The 18381-nt window shown below is 42.5% G+C and overlaps 1 protein-coding gene across 2 annotated transcripts in view; it reads right to left on the bottom strand.

The window, feature by feature from the left end:
- Positions 1 to 18035, bottom strand: part of rbm47 (RNA binding motif protein 47) — a 190473-nt gene extending 172438 nt beyond the window's left edge. Inside the window, exon 1 of one of the 2 annotated variants that reach the window (XM_078399596.1) lies at positions 17961 to 18035. The gene's annotated coding sequence lies outside the window, so the exon portion shown is untranslated. The remainder of the gene's footprint in view (positions 1 to 17960) is intronic. The other variant, XM_078399580.1, reaches the window with a different exon arrangement.
- Positions 18036 to 18381: the final 346 nt, after the last annotated feature.

Raw genomic sequence — 18381 nt, 5'->3', positions numbered from 1 at the left:
AATACCATATCAGTACTTACACCCACCTGGTCTGAGAACGAGACTATTTCCCTTGTTGGTCCCTCAGTTGAGGTAAGCTAATACAGCAGAAAGCAGGAACTTAACTTCTGACTACTTTGATCTTTATACCTCAGCATCATAATGTCCAATCATTTACATTTTGTTTTCATTAGTTTAAGGTATTAGAAATATCTCTGATGTTCCACAAATAACTCAAAAGGACAGACAAGATCATACAAATATTTCCAAATGGAAATGCAATGCCTGGCTAGGAGGGCATGAGAAGGGGATCATATAAAAACAATATATTTTATTTACCTAGTGTCTTGCGCATGTTATGCAGTCCTGCTCACTTCTGGTCAGCCCCAGCCCAGCACTTCAATCACCACATGCAGCGTTCACATAGCATGACTTGAAGATAACCAGCAGCATGATACCTCCAGAGCAATATTTAGAGATGTAGCATTAATAGGTTACTTTCTTGTTACTGGTATCAAGGTACAGTTTAATTTCTGGGTGGTTCTTGATGTGGTTAATCACTCTGAGAAAATTCACTTTGAACAGGAGATTTTTCAGGGAATTCATGGTTGTTGGCTGCTTTATAGATAGTTTAGGTTTAGTTATGGATGGTCTTGACAGCAAAATTTTGGATTGGAGGATGCAGGAAACAATAAGAGCATGCCAGTTTCACTTGCATGCATGATTCTCAGGGTTTAAGATACAACAGATTGTCTGCATGTCGTGTCATCTGGATATGGTCTCACAAGAGGTCTTTAAATTTGCTGCAACTTCTTGATAATAGAGTCCACCATACCATTTGCCTTCCTAGTTATTTACTGATTTCTTCCTCCATTTGCTCCATTCCCACTTGTACACCAACATTTACTTGTTCCTCAGCATTAAAACAATATTCCCTGACATTCTTGCTAACAAAACGAACAACCTCAGATTTTCCTACATTATACTCCATCTTCCCTTATTGACCACTCACTTAACCTTCTTTTTATCGATGTGAAGACTCTTGTGTCCTCCTCATGGATCACCTTCCCAGCATGTGAAAACTTTGATATATTGTAGATAGACACAAAAACCTGGAGTAACTCAACGGGTCAGGCAACATCTCTGGGGAAAGGAATAGGAGACTTTTCGGGTGGAGATCCTTCCTCAGAATAAGAGTCAGGGGAAAGGGAAACGAGAAATATAGACGGCGCTATAGAGATATAGAACAAATTAATGAAAGATATGCAAAAAAGTAACGATGATCAAGAAAACGGTCCATTGTTGGCTGTGGGCTAATATTGTGGGAAAATATTTTTATTCTTTAACCAATTATCCACTACTGTTAATAATATCACTCAGCCCCCCACCAACCATATTTCAAATTTTACATAATAGTCCTTTCTTTGACACCTTATCAATTGTTTTTTTGATCATTCGGATACACTACATCCACTGCACTCCTTTGATTGTCCAACATGTTATTTTCTCAAATTCTCTTCCATCAGTTCAGCATATATTGAAGAAATTAATTAAATAAATTAATATAAATGAATAAATTGCATAGGGCAGCATGGTGACATAGTGGTAGATTTGGTGCCTTACAGCTCCTGAGATCTAGGTTCGATCCTGACTGCAGGTGTTGTCTGTATGGAGTTTGTACGTTCTCACAGTACGTTGGTTTTCTCCGAGATCTTCAGTTTCCTCCCACACTCCAAAAACATACAGGTTTGGAGGTTAATTGGCTTGGTATAAGTGTAAATTGTCCCTAGTGTGTGTAGGATAGTGTTAATGTGCGGGGATCGCTGGTTGGTGCGGACTCTGTGGGCCGAAGGGCCTGTTTCCATGCTGTATCACTAAACTAAACGCTTTTATAAACTATGTTGGAAAGAACTGCAGATGCTGGTTTAAATCGAAGGTAGACACAAAATGGCATGTTGGCCTTTATAACAAGGGGAGTTGAGTATAGGAGCAAATAGGTCCTTCTGAAGTTGTGCAGGGCCCTGGTGAAACCGCACTTAGAGTACTGTGTGCAGGTTTGGTCTCCAAATCTGAGGAGAGAAGGGTCTCGACCGGAAACATCACCCATTGCTTCGTGTCTGCTTTCATAAACTAAATCTCTTTCATAAACATCCTAATCTGACTAAACATTTAATTATTTTCTAAGTGACCACATACCCTGTTCTTAAAAATGGACACTTCTATTAGTAGCATCCTGATTTTATGTTAACTGCATGTGGAAATGCCAGAAGTCACTGTCTCATTTGGTCTTTACTAATGTTGATGAGTTCTTTATGTCACCAAGCCTTGATGGCATTATCTAAATGCCAATTAAAGTGAGAATGACTTTTCAATAGTCCAATATTTATTTCTGCATTCCATCTGACTCAGAATGTTTAACATTTCTTAAATAAGAATACAATTCTTAAAATGCAGAGCACGGTGAACCACATCTGAAATGATGTTAATTTTACATAAAACTTTATAGATTACATTTTTTTATCCAAGAACAATCTTGAAAGCAATCACATTTTTTTTTTTGGAAGCCAACTAGCCATTCAAACCATATCTTTACTCACTGTCCAGGACACAGTGTTCTTTAACAAAATAGTTCATTTTGTAAATATTGAAGTCGTTTGTGACTTTTGTGGAGCATTGAAAACAAAGTATCAAAGCTAATGAGAAACGTAGACATTGGAACTTTAGATTCATCCTTACTATATTCCATTTCCTTTAAACCATTTTACTTGCTTTTCCTTTGAATAATAGTAAATTGTAAATCAAATATATTAGAACTAAGTCAGCAAAATTGCCTGTGCAGTTCAAAATATACATTAAAGTTTATTTCTGTAAAATGAGTCATTTAAATGTTTGCATTTTCTCTTGACATTTACCTAGTTACCTCACCAGAGGAAAAAAGAAACAAGAATCGCCTGGTACTCATGATACGAATCAAAAGTGAAGCAAAATGTTTTGAGGAAAGTGAAACTAGTCAATGTGGAAACCATTTTCTAGACTGTTGAGTCACCACACAACACAGCTTCCCATGCCCTTCCCTTTCGGCATTCTGGTGCATCTGTTCCTTCTGGGATGCATTGGTTTACTTCTCCATCTCCAACAATATTCACTCCTGTTCCCGAGGCACCCTCCAACACAACTGCAGAAATGCAACTTCTACACTTCTAACTCCTCCCTGATGATTCTCAAGCTTCCAACTATTCATTTCAAGTGAAACAGAATTTACTTGCATTTCTTTTAAGTTAATATACTAGATTTATTCATTACTAGACCAAATGGCCGGCCCCTTGGGCCCAAACCTGCATTGGTGCAGCACCCTCACTTCCCCCTCCCCCCCTCCCTCCTCCCATCCCCCCTCCCCATCCCCCTCCCTCCCCCTCCTCCTCTCCCCCTCCCCCTTCCCCTCTTCCCCCACTCGATCCCCCTCAACCCCCCTTATCCTCCCTCCTCCCCCTTCCTACCTCCCCCCCCTACACCCCCCTCCCTCCCTCCCCCCCTCCCTCCCTAGGAGATAGATTTAAACTTTAAAATGTGAATAACTTTAGAAATATAACACCGATTTCAATGAAACCTTCCATTAGCACCAAAGGGATGACGGTGAGTAAGGTGAGCCTAAAATTGTCGCACTATCGTACCATTCAGGCTGCAGTTCAGGAACAAACAAACAAACAAACGAGAGTTTTAGTATATAGATAATGTAGCCTCTTCCAGATAGAGTAACTTTCTGGTCAAACAGTTCCATTCAGGATGACCTTTCCCTTACCAGTCACTAATTTTACATCTCACTCTCCATCTCCAAGTTCGCCGATGACACCACCGTTGTTGGATGAATTGCAGATGACGAGGAGTCAGAGTATAGGAGGGAGATCGATCGACTGACCAATGGTGCCAGAACAACAACCTTGCTCTCAACGTCAGGAAGACCAAGGAACCAATTATGGAATTGGGAAGAGGAAGGAAGAGGATCCCCAAACCTGGCTTCATTGAAAGTTCAGTGGTGGAGAGCATCAAAAGCTTCAAATTCCTGGCCATGCATATCTCTGAAGATCTGTCCTGGACTCAGCACATTGATGCAATCATAAAGAAAGCCCATCAATGCCTCTACCTTCTTAGATGATTGAGGAGATTTGGTATGTCAACAAATAGTCTCTTGAACTTCTACGGGTGTACATTATTTATTTAATTTAAAATCATTGAAAACATTAGCAACGTGGTGGTGCTGGTTTCCAATGGGCACGGTGACGGACGTACCACATATCTCTGTCCTCCATACAACTGGCCAGCTCCTCTTTTGTCTCTACATATGCGTCTTCCATCAACGTCCTCAGCATCGTCTTGTTTGGTCGTCCCGGGTTCCGTCTTCCATGGGTGGGTTCCCACAGCACCAGCTTGTTTGCTGGTATTTCTGGATGGCGGTGGCAATGACCAGCGAGCCTCATCCTTCTCGACCTGATCTTCTCGGTCAGAGGTGGAATCTCCCCATAGAGCTGGGTGTTGGTGATGTGGTCCTTCCAACTGACATTTTGAACTTTTCTGAGTGTAGACACCATCGAGAGACTTAGAGAGTGCTCGAGTGAGAGTCAGTGCCTCACACCCGAACAATAATATTGTCTCCAGTTGCATAGAAGCTGCATGTTTGTTTGTACTTATATATGCACAAACAATGTAGTACATTGGTATATACTAACAAACAATAAACAAACAAAAATGATGCATAGTAAAAAAGTAATGCCCCGAGGCCTATATAGTGCAGAGCCTATTTGAAGATTGTCGTGTTTAATAGCCTGATGGTTGTAAGGAAGCTGCTTCTGAGCCTGGACGTTACAATTTCCAGGCTCCTCTACCTTTTTCCTGATGGCAGGAGTGAAATCGGAGCATGGCCAGGGTGGTGTGGGTCTCTGATGGTGCTGGCTGCCTATATATATATATATGTATATATATACTAATGTACTGCATTGTTTGTGTATATCTATATACTAAAACTCTCGTTTGTTTGTTTGTTTCTTAAACTACAGCCAAAACTGTAAACATGGAAACATAGAAAATAGGTGCAGGAGTAGGCCATTCGGCCCTTCGAGCCTGCACCGCCATTCAATATGATCATGGCTGATCATCCACCTCAGTAACCTGTACCTGCCTTCTCTCCATACCCCCTGATCCCTTTAGCCACAAGGGCCACATCTAACTCCCTCTTAAATATAGCCAATGAACTGGCCTCAACTACCTTCTGTGGCAGAGAATTCCACAGACTCACCACTCTTTGTGTGAAGAAATGTTTTCTCATCTCGGTCCTAAAAGACTTCCCCCTTATCCTTAAGCTGTGACCCCTGGTTCTGGACTCCCCCAACATCGGGAACAATCTTCCCGCATCTAGCCTCTCCAACCCCTTAAGAATTTTATGTTTCTATAAGATCCCCCCTCAGTCTTCTAAATTCCAGCGAGTACAAGCCTAGTCTATCCAGTCTTTCTTCATATGAAAGTCCCGCCATCCCAGGGATCAATCTGGTGAAATTCTCTGTACTCCCTCTAAGGCAAGAACGTCTTTCCTCAGATTAGGAGACCAAAACTGTACACAATACTCCAGGTGTGGTCTCACCAAGGCCCTGTACAACTGCAGTAGAATCTCCCTGCTACTAAACTCAAATCCTCTTGCTATATATGCCAACATACCATTCGCTTTCTTCACTGCCTGCTGCACCTGCACGCTTGCTTTCAATGACTGGTGCACCATGACACCCAGGTCACGTTGCATCTCCCCTTCTCCTAATCGGTCACCATTCAGGTAATACTCTGCTTTCCTATTCTTGCCGCCAAAGTGGATAACCTCACATTTATCCACATTATATTGCATCTGCCATGCATTTGCCCACTCGCCTAATCTATCCGTCACTCTGCAGCCTCCTAGCATCCTCCTCGCAGCTAACACTGCCACCCAGCTTCGTGTCATCCGCAAACTTAGAGATGTTGCATTCAATTCCCTCATCCAAATCATTAATATACACTGTAAATAACTGGGGTCCCAGCACTGAGCCTTGCGGTACCCCACTGGTCACTGCCTGCCATTCCGAAAAGGACCCGTTTATTCCTACTCTTTGCTTCCTGTCCGCCAACCAATTTTCTATCCACCTCAACACTGAACTCTCAATACCGTGTGCTTTAAGTTTGTACACTAATCTCCTATGTGGGACCTTGTCGAAGGCCTTCTGAAAGTCCAGATATAACACATCGACTGGTTCTCCCTTATCCACTCTACTAGTTACATCCTCGAAAAATTCTATAAGATTCGTCAGACATGATTTGCCTTTTGTAAATCCATGCTGATACACGATAGTATGTGTCATACACGATAGTACGACAATTTTAGGCCCACCTTACTCACCGTCATCCCTTTGGTGCTAATGGAAGAAGTTTCATTGAAATTGGTATTATAGTTTTAAACATTCACATTTTAAAGTTTAAATCTATCTCCTAGGGAGGGAGGGAGGGAGTGAGGGGGGTTGGAGGGGGAGGGAGGGGGGAGTGGGGGGAAGGGGATGGGGAGGGGGGATGGGGGAAGGAGGGGAGTGAATGGAGGGGGAGGGGAGGAAGGGAGGGAGGGGGGAGAGGGGAGGGGAGAGTGGGGGGGAGAGGGGAGGGGGAGTGGGGGAGGAGAGGGATGCTGCAGGAGAGATTTGGGCCCAACGGGTCCACTTGGTCTAGTATATATATATAGTGTTGTTTTGGGGCGTATGACACAAAAACATTCTTGATTTTGGACTCCTGACACACCTCTCTGTCCTCAGCCTCTAACAATACGCTAATAAAGCTGAATATAATCTGCTGGAAAAGCCTCTCATTTTCCCAATGGGCACAGTACAGCCTTTCAGACTCAACATTGATTTTAACAAGTTCAGAAATTGAAATAAATTAGTTTGAGCTTTTCTAACCGTTACTACAGATTTTTCAATATTACATGAGGTGTTGCATTTTGGGATGTCTAACAAGGGCAGGACCTACAGAGTAAATGGTAGGCCTTTGGGGAGTGTTGTAGAGCAGAGCGATCTAGGAGTGCAGGTGCATGGATCCTTGAATGTCGAGTCGCAGGTAGATAAGGAGATTAAAAAGGCTTTTGGCACATTGGCCTTCATCCGTCAGAGTATTAAGTATAGAAGCTGGGAGGTCATATTGCAGTTGTATAAGACGTTGGTGAGACCGCATTTATAATATTGTGTTCAGTTCTGGGCACCATGTTATAGGAAAGATATTGTCAAGCTTGAAAAGGTTCAGAAAAGATTTACGAGGATGTAGCCAGGACTAGAGGGTGTGAGCTATAGGGAGAGGTTGAGTAGGCTGGGTCTCTATTCCTTGGAGAGCAGGTGGATGAGGTGATGATCTTATAGAGGTATACAAAATCATGAGAGGAATAGATTGGGTAGATGCACAGTCTCCTGCCCAGAGTACAAGAGGACACAGATTCAAGGTGAAGGGGAAAGGATTTAATAGGAATCCGAGGGGTAACTTTTTCACACAAAGGGTGGTGGGTGTATGGAACGGGCTGCCAGAGGAGGTAGTTGAGGCTGGGACTATCCCATTGTTTAAGAAACAGTTAAACAGGTACATGGATAGGACAGATTTGGAGGGATATGGACCAAGTGCAGGTAGGTGTGACCTAGTGTAGCTGAGACTTGTTGGCGGTGTGGGCAAGTTGGGCCGAAGGGCCTGTTTCCACACTGTATGACTCTATGTCAGAATCAGAATAAACTTTTATTGGCCAAGTATGTATACATACAAGGAATTTGACTTGGTGCGTTGCTATGTTGCAGAGTTTTATTTATTTACTTCTTATTACCACCCTCCACCTCTTTGCGTTCTCATTCCATTTTAATCACTTCTGCCTTCCATATACTTTCCCTTTTGTTCTTTGTCTTCTTCACACCTTTTCCAACTTTTCTGTTTTGTTGTAAGCGGATTGATTTGAAATAATAAATGTTGTCTGACCTGCTAATGGCATTTGTTATTTTTACTTCAGGCTTCAATATACCATTTCTAATAAACTCTGGTACATGGACTCTTCTGAAGGTCTTAGTTGGGTCTGAAGGCTGTAGTTGCATATTTCTACAGGGAAGTAGCAGAAAAACCTACTTCTTCTTTGTGGACTGTTGGTTGGAATTGAGGATGACTTGCTTCCACCCCAGTTTCATGGATTTTTTGGTGATACTAGGAGACCAGTAAGGAAAGTGCAGGTTATTTCACACATGATGCAGAAGGTGTCTAACAGTTTAGGCATGTCGTAGTTTATGAAGTGGAGTGCACTTTCTATCATTTACAGAAGGCTTGTGTATGCTTCCAATGCAGGGACTAGAGGTTGTAAATATCATTCTGAATGTTCCTTTTCAACTTTCAGCAGACATAGTTAGTGATTGCTTGGCATCAATGGGGATGTTAGAAAGAAACTATCAGCAATAATGACAGAGTTGAGTCATGTTCCCATGTTTATCATATTGCAAATGATAAAATAAGTGCACAATTGTTTTAAGTACTTACTGAATGAAGTGTATTAAAAACATATTCATGCATGCTTCCATTACTATTTCGAGCTTCACATTCACATTTTGAAATCAGCTAAGGCATTTGACTATTTGATAGTGGTGAGATGAGCTCATATTCATCCGACCATTCTATAACATAATTTCCATAAAATATCATATAAAAGGTTACCGCACAAACGTGAGGTCTTGGAGATAATATAATGACATGGATCACAGGAAACAGGACATTATGATAAATGGGTACTTTTTCGATTGGCAATCAGTAACTAATGGAGTGCCAAAGGGATTAGATTTCCAATTGTATTAATATTCGGGATGAAGAGACTGAGTGTACTGCAACCATAATTTCTGATGATTTAAAGATGTGTGTTAGTAAGCTGTGATGAGGACACAAGGAGCACACAAAGTAATATTGATAGGATAGCTGAGCAGACAAGTTCATAAGTCATAGGAGCAGAATTAGGCCATTCATCCCATCGAGTCTACTCCATCATTCAATCATAGCTGATCTATCTTTCCCTCTCACATTGTCCTGCTTTCTCATCTTAACCTTTGACACCCTTACTAATCAAGAGTCTGTCAATCTCTGCTTTAAAAATACCTTATGACTTGGCCTCTGCAGCCATTGTGGCAATGAATTTCACAGATTCACCACCCTCTGACTGAAGAAACTCTTCCTCATCTCCTTTCTAAAGGTCCGTCCTTTTGTTAATCTGTGGAATTCTCTGCCACAGAAGGCAGTGGAGGCCTATTCTGGATATTTTCAAAAGCGAGTTAGATTTTGCTCTTAGGGCTAACGGAATCAAGGGATAAAGGAGGCAAGCAGGAGAGTCATCCGCAAACTTGCTAGAGTTACTTCTAATTCCTTTCTGAGATAAATTTTTTATTGGAGATAGGTACATCTTTACAGTCATACATTTTTAAATTGATAATATTGTCAATTATTATTATATTGTCTCCAATACCTTTTGCCCCCTTTTTTTAAAAAAACTAGATAGAACTAAAGAAATAGATGAAGTAAAGAAAGAAAAGAGAGAGAAGCAAAATAAAAACAAAAACAAAAACAAATTATAAAGATAAGGAAAAAGTTAGTTAAAGAAGAATGGAAAAATTTATTAAAATAACAAAAACTTCATTCGAGATATATACGTACATTTCAAAGTATAGCATTTCATCCATTCTTTAGTCCGAGTGCTAGTCAGGTTCCTGTGCTGAACCATTCTGACCCTTTAAGTAATCAATAAAAGGAGACCATATTCCAATGAATAATTCCTGTTTGTCCAACAGGGAAAATCTGATTCTTTCCACGTTTAAGGTCTCCGTCATTTCTATAATCCACATTTTGATTGTGGGGACCGTAGGGCCTTTCCAAAATTTTAGAATTAATTTTTTTCCCGTTATTAAACTATAATCCATAAAGTTTCTTTGTATTGTTCTAAATGTTTGATTTAATTCTAATATTCCGAGTATAATTAATTTTGGATCTGGGTCCAATTGTGTGCTGGTTACTTTAGATATTATGCTAAAAATATTTACCCAGAATTTTTTAATTTTTATACAGTTTGCGAACATATGAAATAATGTAGCTTCTAAATGTTGACATTTATCACATTTAGGTGAGATATGTTGGAAAATTTTATGTAGTTTTGTTTTTGAATAGTGTAACCTATGTATTACTTTAAATTGTATTAGAGAATGTCTGGCGTTTAGTGAACACTGATGTATATGTTGCAAACTTTCTTCCCAAGTATCTTTCGTAATTACTTGGTTTAATTCTTTTTCCCATTTTTGTCTGTATAAGTCCGTGGAGGGAATGTCACTGTCTAATAAGATATTATATATATAAGATATTAATTTTTCTGTATTAGGATGTTTGTTCCAACATTCATCAAGAATTTCTGAATTTCTAATTCGAAAATTTTGGGAGTTCGATTTTACATAATCTCTAAGTTGAAGATATCTGAAATAATCATTTCCACGAAGACCATAAGTCTGTTGCAACTCCTGAAATGTCAGAAAGGTGCCTTCCTTATAAAGTTGTCCCATATTTTTAATTCCATAATCCTTCCATAATCCTTCCAGGAGAGTCATCCGCAAACTTGCTAGAGTTACTTCTAATTCCATCATCCAAATCATTAATATAAAAGAAGAAGAATATATTCCTTTATTCGTCCCACACCGGGGAAATTTTCAGTGTTACAGTAGCAAGAGAGCAAGAGATCATTCATTAGAAATAAAAGATACGTAAATTGTCATCGGTTTTCTGTGTGTTCTTAGCTGTTATTGTTGACTCGTCTGCTGGGAGCAGTGCTGGTTGTGCAGTCTCACAGCAGCGGGAAGGAAGGACCTCCTATATCTCCTTCACGCACTTGGGATGAAGGAGTCTGTCACTGAAGGAGTTACTCAGTGCAGTGACAGTGTATTGCATGGGGTGGGAGTCGTTGTCCTGCAGCGATGTTAGCTTTGTCATCATCCTCCTCTCTCCCACTACCTGCACTGAATCGAGGGGGCAACCCAGGACAGAGCTGGCCTTCCTGACCAGCTTGTCGAGTCTCTTCCCTTCCACGCTGAGATGCTGCTGCTCCAGCAGACCACTCCGTAGAAAATGGCTGATACAACCACCATGTTGTAGAAGGTCCTTAGGAGTGCCCTCTGCACTCCAAAGGACCTGAGTCCTTAGAAATAGGTGAGGACAAGGGGGACTCTATCCTTGTTACGAATGGGGGGAGGGGGAGCGAGAGAGGAGCAGCGGGATATAGAGGAGGCCCCTTGTGAGAGCCTCATCTATAATGGAAGAAGAGAAGCCCCGTTTCCTAAAGAATGAGGACATCTCTGATGCCCTAGTGTGGAACACCTCATCCTAGGCGCAGATGCAGCGTAGACCATGAAATTGGGAGTAGGGGATAGATTTTTTGCAGTTGACAGGGTGGGAAGAAGTGTAGTCCAGATAGCTGTGGGAGTCAGTGGGTTTGTAGTAGATGTCGGTCTCTAGTCTGTCTCCTGTGATGGAGATGGTGAGATCCAGAAACAGTAGGGAGATGTCAGAGATGGTCCAAGTGTATTTAAGAGCAGGATGGAAATTAGTGGTGAAATGTATGAAGTCAGTGAGTTCTGCATGGGTACAAGAGGTAGCACCAATGCAGTCGTCAATGTAGCGGAGGTAGAGTTCGGGGATGGGGCCAGTGTACGTCTGGAACAGGAATGGTTCGACGTACCCGACAAAGAGGCAGGCATAGCTAGGGCCCATGCGAGTGCCCACAGCTACGCCTCTGGTTTGGAGGAAGTTGGAGGAGTCAAAGGAGAAGTTGTTGAGGGTAAGAACCAACTCTGCTAGGCGGAGGAGAGTGTAGGTAGATGGAGATTGGCCGGTTCTACGGTCAAGGAAGAAACGGAGGGCTATCAGACCATCCTTGTGGGGGATGGAGGTGTAGAGTGACTGGACATCCATGGTAAAGATGAGGGAGTGGGGGCCTGGAAACCGGAAGTTATTGAGGAGTCACTAGTCTGTTTCCTGTGATAGAGATCACAGCTTACAGCCCAGTGGTATGAACATTGACCTCTAATTTTAGATAGCACCTCTGTCCCTCTCTTCCCCTCCCCCTTCCCAGTTCTCCCACTGTCTTCCTGTCACCACCTATATCCTTTCTTTGTCCCGCCCCCCTGACATCAGTCTGAAGAAGGGTCTCGACCCGAAACGTCACCCATTCCTTCTCTCCTGAGATGCTGCCTGACCCGCTGAGTTACTCCAGCATTTTATGATACCTTCGATCCAAAGTACCTGTTCAACTCTTCTGACATTTCCTTGTTACCCATAATAACTTCATCCGTTTCTGCCTTCAAGGGACCCACATTTGTCTTTACTAATCTTTTTCTCTTAACATACCTAAAGAAGATTTTACTGTCCTTCTTTATATTATTGGCCAGCTTCGCTTTGTACCTTATCTTTTCAGCCATATTGCCCTTTTTGCTATGATTAATTTGGTATTATTTTCCTGTTGTCCTGGCTTTTTTTTCTGTCTCACATATGCATTCTCTTTTGACACTCCTTGATTTTAACCTACACAAAGAAGTTATTTACAGGAGTCAATTCTCAAACCTGCAATAGACACAAAATGCTGAGGTAACTCAGTGGGTCAAGCAGCATATCTGGAGAAACGGAATAGGAGACATTTCGGATTGAGACCCTTCTTCAAACCAAGTGTCAGGGGTGAGGGAAACTAGAGGTACGAAAAGGTACAGAACAAAGCAGAGCCTGCATTAATGACTCAGGAATGCCCACAATGGTCCGTTGTTGGTTGGAAATGAGGTGATAACAAAGGAATACAAACGGTGAAATTAGTAAGAGGACTAGGGTGGGGCAGGGACAGTGAGAGAGGGAATGCAAGGGTTACTTGAAGTTAGAGAAATCAATATTCATGCCGTTGGGTTGCAAGTTGCCCGAGCGAAATCTGAGGTGCTCCAATTTGCGTGTGGCCTCACTCTGACAGCGGACGAGGCCCAGGACTGAAAGGTCAGTATGGGAGTGGGGAGGGGAGTTAAAATGTTTGGCAACTGGGAGATGGCATAGGCCAAGGCGGACTGAGCATAGGTGTTCAGCAAAATGGTCACCCAGTCTGCGCTTGGTCTCGCCGATATATTGGAGTCCACACTGAGAACACCTGATACAGTAGATTAAGTTGAAGGAGGTGCAAGTGAACCTCTGCCTCACCTGAAAGGACTGTCAGGGTCCTTGGATGGGGTTGAGGGAGGAGCCATAGGGAAAGGTGTTGCAACTCATGCAGTTGCAGGGGAAGGTATCTGGGGAGGAAGGGATGAATTAACCAGGGAATTGTGGAAGGAACGGTCCCTGCGGAAAGCGGTGGAAATTGATAAATTTGATTAGTGGTGGAATCCCGTTAGAGGTGGCGTACGACATACAGACCTGCAAGAATTTTTATGGCATGTGGGAGGAAACTTGAAGAAGCCCACGAGGTCATAGGAGAACATGCACTCCACAAAGAAACACACAAGGTCGGGATCACTGGAGCTGTGATGGAACCGTACTAATACTAAATGTATTCACTGGAGTTTAGAAGGATGAGAGGGGATCTTATAGAAACATATAAAATGATAAAAGGACTGGACAAGCTAGATGCAGGAAAAATGTTCACAATGTTGGGTGAGTCCAGAACCAGCGGCCACAGTCTTAGAATAAAGGGGAGGCCATTTAAAACTGAGGTGAGGAGAAACTTTTTCACCCAGAGAGTTGTGAATTTGTGGAATTCTCTGCCACAGAGGGCAGTGGAAGCCAAATCACTGGATGGATTTAAGAGAGAGTTAGATAGAGCTCTAGGGGCTAGTGGAATCAAGGGATATGGGGAGAAGGCATGGGTTATTGATTGTGGACGATTAGCCATGATCACAATGAATGGCGGTGCTGGCTCAAAGGGCTGAAAGGCCTCCTCCTGCACCTATTTTCTATGTTTTCTATGTTTCTATGTATCATATCATATCATATATATACAGCCGGAAACAGGCCTTTTCGGCCCTCCAAGTCCGTGCCGCCCAGTGATCCCCGTACATTAACACTATCCTACACCCACTAGGGACAATTTTTACATTTACCCAGCCAATTAACCTACATACCTGTACGTCTTTGGAGTGTGGGAGGAAACCGAAGATCTCGGAGAAAACCCACGCAGGTCACGGGGAGAACGTACAAACTCCTTACAGTACAGCACCCGTAGTCAGGATCGAACCTGAGTCTCCGGCGCTGCATTCGCTGTAAAGCAGCAACTCTACCGCTGCGCTACCGTGCCGCCCTCAATACTGTGCTACTCACTAATCTAGAACTAGGAGACATAGTTACAGAATGTGAGTCATCCATTTAAAATAGAAATTAGAGGAGTTTTTCCTCTCATGATCCTTTGGAATTCCCTACTCTAGATTGTTGTGTGAAGAATCATTGAATATATTCAAGGCAGATATTGACAGCCATTTGAATTACAATAATGTCAAAGAGTATGGAGATAGAACAGGTCATTGGTATTGAGGTCTAGATTTGATAAATCATTAATACTATTAGCTTCCACCCTGGCCTCAAATTCACTTGGACTATCTCTGACATCTCACTCCCCTTTCTCAATCCCTCTCTCTCCATCATAGACGACAAACTCCCTGACTGCGACACCTCCTACACCTTGACTACACCTCCTCCCACCCTGCCTCTTGTAAGGATGCCATCCTTTTCTCTTAATTTCTCCAGCTCTGCCACAGTATCTCCCAAGATGAGACTTTCCACTCTTGGACGTCCAAGATGTCCTCTTACTTCATAAACATGGCTTCCCCTCTGCTGCTGAGGATACAGCTCTCACCCATGGCTCCTTCATGTCCTGCAGTTCTGCTCTTCCGCCCACTCACCCCAGATGGAACAAGAATAGAGGTTTGCTGGTCCTCACCTTTAACCCCACCAGCCTCCACACCCAACACATCGTTCTCCGAAATTTCAGCTACATTCAAAGTTACCCAACCATCGGTCAAAACTTTCCATCCCCACGCCTTTCCACTTTCTGTAGAGACCACTCCCTCTACATTTCTTGGTTCACTCATGCTTTTCCACCCAACCCACATCCTTGCATGGCATTTCCTCTGCAACCACTGGAGATGTAACACCTGTCCCAACATCCCCTCTCTCATTTCCATTCAGGGGTCCTAGCAGCCCTTTCAGGTGAAACAGAGGCTTGCGTGCATCTCTTCCAACCTTCCTACAGCATTCAATACTCCCACTGTGGCCTCTTTTACATAAATGAACCAAGCGTAGGAAATGTGAACGTTTTACTGAACATTTGCACTCTGTCCACTAAGGACTGCTGGAGCTCCCAGATACTAACCAAATTCCCTTTCCATTTTCATACCAACCTTTCTGTCCTAGTCGTCCTCCATTGCCAGAGTGAGGTCACATGCAAATAGCACCTCATTTTCCACATGGGTAGTTTACAAACCAACAGAATATTCATTGAATTCTCCAATTACAAGTGATACCCCTCAACGCCTCCTCTCTTTCCCCTGCCCTGCCCACCCACCCAACCATACAAACATTTCTCCCACAACATCCCACTATTCCAATCACCCTGCCCCTCTTTCATAACCTCATTTCCCATCCCCGAGTGCCACATATCCCTTTTAACCCCCCTTCCTGTCCACCTCTACCCATATCTCCCCCTCCAGCTTTACATTTCATTCCTCCTCTTCTTTTCTTAAGTGACACTCTTTTGTCTCCAACTCTCATTTTTGTCACTTACTCCTCCATCTGCCAATCATGTCCCCTCATCACTTACCGGACTATCAGCGAGACTAAGCACAGACTCAGCAATCGTTTCGCTGAACACCTTTGCTCAATCCACCTTGGCCTACACAATTCCCAGTTGCTAAACAGTTTAACTCTCCTTCCCTTCCCACACTGACCTTTCTGTCCTGGGCCTCCCCCACTGTCAGAGTGAGGGTAAACTCAATTTGGAGGAACAGCATCTCATATTTCGCTTGGGCAGCTTACAACCAATGGCATGAATATTGATTTCTCTAACTTGTTTTCCCTCTTTTTCCACTCCCACCCTAGCTCTCCGACTAGTTTCACTGTCCTGATTAATTTTACTGTTTCTATGCCTCATTGTCACCTTACCCTCAGCCAACAATGAACCATTCTACATTTCCTTGATCATCGTCTGCTTTGATCTGTCGTTTTCTCTCCTTACATTCACTTTGAACCCATCCATATCTCCAGTTTCCCTCGCCTTGACTCAGTCTGAAGAAGGGTCTCGACCTGAAACGTCACTCATTCATTCTCTCCAGAGATGCTGCCAGTCCCGCTGAGTTACTCCAGCATTTTGTGTCTATCTTCAGTGTAAAACACCGTCTGCAGTTCCTTCCTGCACATGTCCCATCCCCATCTCTCTTTTCCAGATTTCTTTCCCCTACTCCAACTAGTCTGAGAAGATTCCTTATCCGAAATATTGTCTGTCCATTCCTTTCCCAGATGCTGCCTGACACCCTGGGTTCCTACAGCAGTTTGTATTACAAAAACAGGGATGTAATGCAGAGGCTCTAAGGCGCTGATCAGGCCCCATTTGGAGTATTGAGAGCAATTTGGGCACCATATCTGTGGAAGAATGTCTGGCTCTGGAGAGGGTCCAGGAGGAGGTTTACAAGAATTATCCCAGGAATGAGTGGGTTAACATATGATGAGTGTTTGACTGCACTGGGCCTTTACTCACTTGAGTTTAGATGGATGAGGGGGGACCTCATTGAAGCTTACCGAATAGTGAAAGGCTTGGATAGAGTGGATGTGTTACCACTAGTGGGAGAGTCTAGGACTAGAGGTCATAGCCTCAGAATTAAAGGATGTACCTTTAAGTTGGAGATGAGGAATTTCTTTAGTCAGAGGGTGGTGAATTTGTGGAAATCCTTGTCACAGAAGGCTGTGGAGGCCAAATCAATGGATATTTTTAGGCAGATAGATAGATTCTTGATTATTGCGGGTGTCAAGAGTTATGGGAGAAGGCAGGAGAATGGGGTTAGATCGATTTAGATTTTCAAACCCACCCCTCTACCCTTGTCCTTGTAGCTGTTATCAATCACAAGGCCAACTTTGTCTTGAATGAGATCGGCATAAAGTGCTGGAGTAACCCAGCGGGTCAGGCAGCATCTCTGGAGAAAAAAGGTAGGTGATGTTTCGCGTCGGAACCCTTCCTCAGACTGAAGAAGGGTCCAGACCCGTAATATCAGCTACCAATGTTCTCCAGGGATGCTGCCTGGCCCGCTGTTACACCAGCACTTTGTGCCCATCTTTGGTATAAACCAGTATATGCAGTTCTTTGTTTCTACATGCTCTCTTGAATGAATCTCGTTCATGTGTTATTATCAAGAGCCTTTCAAAACAATAAGATAAATCGTTAATAGTTTTGTTCTCATAAAAAGTAAAGTTTGCGATCGATTAACTCTGCCATGGTGATAGCAAATGTGTCACCAATACCCATCAATTACCAACCGTCATGTTCCATTTAACTGGAATAACAAGACAATAGGCTGAAAAAAACTGCTGCAATATTATGCTTCGGCTTTTAACATTTAATTAACACGGTCATTACGTACACAGTAAGTATAATGATAGTCGTTTAAAAAAATAAAATCCTTTCCGACAAACAAGATGAATTCGCAAGCTTCTGTTTTTGTTGTGGAAATGATGTTTAAACATGACGCTCTTTAATTTTGACACGTATCAATACTTCGACACTGGTGCAAAGGAAATTAACTTTAGCTTCGATTACAAAATCCATCGATGTGATTAATATTAGTTCTAAACTCAACAATGCTGTTTAGTGTTCGAGCTGGTATTGGAACAATTCTATTAGTCGCTTAAATGAAGATTGATAAAATCTGTACCTGTGACCGAACTCATGGGTGGCAGGTTCCGCCGTTGCCTCGGTGACGGTGTTTCTCCGGAGACAAATCACACATTTAATATATATCGTGAAAAAAAAAAGCAAAACCAATAATGCGCTGGATTAAAAACCGAGCCCGAGAAGGAGGAAGTGAATCAGAATATCAGTAAATCAGGAAGCGCCAATGTTTTAAATACGTCTTCAGGTTAATTAACTTTATTGTCGTTTTTATAAAGTTCAAACATTACTCCTGTGCGAGTAAAACAAACTCTGTAAACATCGTCCCACCTTCATTCTAGAAACCCCAGATAAGTTTCGAATGTGTTTATTAAAAATAATCTTACAGCTAGATTGAGTGGTTGGAACAACTAGACGAATTGGAACACAAAAATGGTGCAAAGAAAATCATTGAAACTAAAGCC

The sequence above is a fragment of the Rhinoraja longicauda genome, chromosome 1 (genome assembly GCF_053455715.1).
Source record: "Rhinoraja longicauda isolate Sanriku21f chromosome 1, sRhiLon1.1, whole genome shotgun sequence".
Taxonomy (NCBI): Eukaryota; Metazoa; Chordata; class Chondrichthyes; order Rajiformes; family Arhynchobatidae; genus Rhinoraja; species Rhinoraja longicauda.
This window is presented reverse-complemented; position numbering and strand designations above follow the sequence as displayed.